Source organism: Chenopodium album, chromosome 2, assembly GCF_948465745.1.
Source record: "Chenopodium album chromosome 2, dcCheAlbu1.1, whole genome shotgun sequence".
In the NCBI taxonomy this organism is placed as follows: domain Eukaryota; kingdom Viridiplantae; phylum Streptophyta; class Magnoliopsida; order Caryophyllales; family Amaranthaceae; genus Chenopodium; species Chenopodium album.
The window spans coordinates 15889833-15894104 of NC_137835.1; the positions used below are offsets into that span (position 1 = coordinate 15889833).

Sequence of the window (4272 nt, forward strand, 5' to 3'; positions counted from 1 at the left end):
TACAATGGTTGACCAAACCGTGCGGCCAACCATTATAAGGATTGTTTCCTTAGTGTTACAGGAGCTATTCGGTCAGAGTTTTAAGGGTTACTCGGTTAGTATTAAAGGGGTTACTCGGTCGGTATTATAGAGGATACTTTGTTATTTTATAAGTGGCCACACAATGTGGCTATCAGCACAGTACACTAAACGTATAGAAATTTAAATAAGAAGACAATTAAAATTGATAGAATTTACCGTAATTTGCTGAATAAGAAAGGCTCATAAATAGCTGCCATGCGAACAAGATTGCGATGTAGCTTATCATTTGAAGAACTAGAACCCATTCCAAATAATATGTATTCACCAATCGATGAGAAGAATTCAATGTCTTTTACTTTGATCAACTCTCTACTTGGTGTTATGAATGGATGCAATGTAAAGTAATTCTTGCACAACTTCATCAATATTTCGCATGTTAGGGGATTCACCATAGAAGATGTGACATGGTAAATTTCTAATCCGGGCTCTCCAATTATCCCGCGGTCGGCAATTGCTGCTATCATGGCATTTACGACCATATCAACTGGAACCTAATTACAGATATAAAAATGTCAATTTACAATACTTCAAGTTAGTTTAACTTCCATCAAATAATAAAAAATAAATAAAAGTTATTTAGAACATGTGATATGTTGATTATTTATTTATTTATTTATTTTTTTTTTTAAATTTTTTTTTTGATAGGTAAGCCTTACCTAGCCGGAATTAAGGATGTTAATTAGTGGAGTGGGTTAAGTAGGAGACCCACCCCAGTGGGCGGGGATGGGTCTTGGTTTGGTGGGTGGTGGGGCGGGAATGAGGATAATCATGGGTGATGGGGTGGGGTAGATTTTACATGGTACCCGCCCCATCGCCGTTCCGCTCCACCTGGCTCATCTCCACCTAACACCCACATTTATATATTTTTTTAAAAAAATTATATATACTTATATCTATTTTATAATAAAAAAAATTATGTAAAATAAAATAGTAGATATAATAATTTATAGTACACTAATATTATAACTAAAAAAGTGTATAATATCAACATTTATATATATATATATATATATATATATATATATATATATATATATATATATATATATATATATATATAATCTATATTAATTATGTTGGATTGTGTATTAGAAAGTGGGGCATAGGCAAGTCTTAGGTGGGGATAGATATTTAAGTGGGGGTGGGGCGATGATGGTTTTGGAATTGTACCGGCCGAGGCGAGGATGGGGAAGAATTTCAGATTTGCCGCGAGGATGGGGATGAAAATTTTAGGTGGGGATGAGCATGGGAAGGCCAACATTCGTCTCGTCCCGTCCCGTTCCATTGATCTGACATCCCTAGTCGGAACCCCTTATAGGTCAACCCGACCCTGATTAACGGTCTAGACAATTTAACCCCAACCCCAAATTGTTACTAGTGGAATTAAACTTCCAAACTGATTATATGTTGAATTTAATAGTAAGTATATATTACGCTAATTATTTTCTAGAATAGTACGTACATGGGATGCTAAATATAAAAGAAAACAGATGGAATATAATAAGATACATACGATATCTACTATTGCTGCTGGGTCTGCTAAAATTCCTTGAAGCTGTCCTTTTCCATAAGATACGATTGTTGGTTCTATCCCTCTGTATCCTTCAATCCATCCGGGGAATGGATCACTATAAATGCTTTCAACCAAAGTTGGGCGAATGATGACCACTGGTAATTTATCACTTATTTTGGTTAGCAACATCTCTCCCATGGCCTTTGTTAGTTGATAAGTGTATGCCCATCCATGATATTTTGCCCTAAAAAAATTCACATGTTAATTAATCATAAATAAAAAAATGATTCAAATGACCAATTGACTAGGGTTTGATTACATGATTCATCTTAATTACCATGTATAACATAATATAAAACAAACAAACATGAATAACACGTGTCATTTGCTGGTGCTGTTTTTTTCCTCAACATCCTCCCCCTTTTAGCATTAATTTTTTATTTTTTGAATATGTGTATAACACAACTATAAATATATTATTCCTAGCCAATCTTATATATTATCTTTATAATACTTGTATTACTTTTTATTTTGTTTTCTATTTACTTAAAATAGTTACACAAAACTTTGAGACTTATTTATCAAGGGATCGGAGAATAAGCTATGATCTAGAAAGTTGAAATATGGTGGAGAGTATAAAATAACATACCCAAAAATACAATATTAACATTTAAATTAGCATTATATAATTGTATGGTGGAGTTCCATTCATGGTGTTGTTTTGAAATCTTATGAAATAATATTTATTGAGTTAGTTTTATGTTAAGTATTTGTGTAACAATTTTACCAACTAGCTTATAGATTTTTTTTCCTTCAAAAAATCTATTAGTTACTACTAAAACAGGTCATGCTTACTTCGATCACTTTGGACATATGTCAAGCTATCACTTTGAACATATGCCAAGCCAATACAGTATATGACATCAGCTTTAAGTTTTTTTAAAAAGTTATTCTACTTAGCTTATTTTTTGGAAGTACATTGTATTGTATATATTTTTTTTCTAACTAAATTAATTCATTAATAAAAAGTCACAACATCTACATTATATAGTTTTATTGGGAATAACATGCATCATTGATATAATATAATGTATACTATTTTGAAATATTTTCAACACAACTAATCAAAAATAATAATTTTTTTTCTCAATTATAGTTTTAACAATTTTTGCCTTATTATCATATATTTCTTGTATGCATTGCATTTTTTTATTCTACATGAGTTGCCTTATTTTTATATTATATCACAAATTAATTATGGAAAAAAAAGACTATTACTACTACCGTGCATCGCACGGGCACTAATTTAGTATATTAAATTATTATGACGTACTTATTTCATACAAAATAATTTTCTATAAATTTAGTTAAAAATTGTTAAGAACTGTAAAATAGACAACTTTTTATAGACAAAACGCTCACAAATGTAACAATTTCAAACTATATTCACTTCACCTAACCAAAACAATATTCAGTAAAAACTAATTTCAATTTAGCAAAAATTAATGCAGTTCAATAAAAAATAATTTAAGTTCAGTATTAATAATTTTTGTTAAGTAAAAATTAGTAGCTTTAATGAAGAAATATAAAAATGAATCAGTAAAAATAATCAATTTAGCAAAATTAATTTCATTTCAATAAAAATAATTTCAATTCAGCAAAAATAATTTCACTCCAGCAAAAATAATTTCACCACAACAAAAATATATGGTGAATTGAAGTGAACAAGCTTTAATTTCACATAAGTGTTTGCAAATAAATCCACTTCCCCCCCTTAGAAGCTTTACAATATGAGACCAAAAAACATTGCGTATTTTTGTGAGATCATATATACTCCCTTTTTTTTTCCATCAGTTTGACCGGCACATTTATCGAGATCTAACTTTGATCATTAAGTAATTGTCTATTATTAGTAAAATTATACGAGTAACAAAATTATATATGAAACTAGACATTATGACCAATCGATCTAATGATATATTATATAATAACATTTATTTATTTTATAGAGGTGAAAAAATTAAGTCAACCATGGTAAATAGTGCAAAAATTAAAATGATGCATTATAAAAAAAAAAAAAAAAAAAAAAAAAAAAAAAAAAAAAAAAAAAAAAAAAAAAAATTGGAAAGAGAACTTTATAATATATTATTAATTCACCTTTCATTCTTACCTTCTCAAACCTAGCTTTGCCATCTCTAATGATAATTCATTTTTAGGAATTTCTGAAGCAATTTTTGCAGCCAACTTGAATTCGGCTTCGATGTCTAGTGTTTTTGAATTCCAGCTCCGTCCCTCCGGTAGGTCTTCTTCCATGCCTATGGGCGTTTCCATAAAAACTCCTTCTACCTTTTTCTTGGTGACTAAAGCTATATATCGAAACAAACAAATATCTAGTGTTAGGGTTATGATCTTTGAAAATACTACATACCTAAATATGATGTCCTCTTTTCTTTTTCATTCTATTAATTAAATGAAATAATTGTTGGACTATTATACTATTTCTACACTAGTGTCTGAACAACTTTTGAGATTTTCACAAGTGGAAATTAAAAAAATAAATAAATAAATAAATAATTAAAAAAAAATAGAAGAATAACCTTTTGGTTAAGTAATCCGTTAACATAAAACTTCAACCATATAAAACTTTTGGTTGACTTGGTCCTTATACAAGATCAAAC

General features: G+C 29.4%; 1 pseudogene; it reads right to left on the minus strand.

Moving 5' to 3' along the window:
• Positions 1–233: 233 nt before the first annotated feature.
• Positions 234–3907, minus strand: LOC145569311 (fatty acyl-CoA reductase 2, chloroplastic pseudogene; annotated as a pseudogene).
• Positions 3908–4272: the final 365 nt, after the last annotated feature.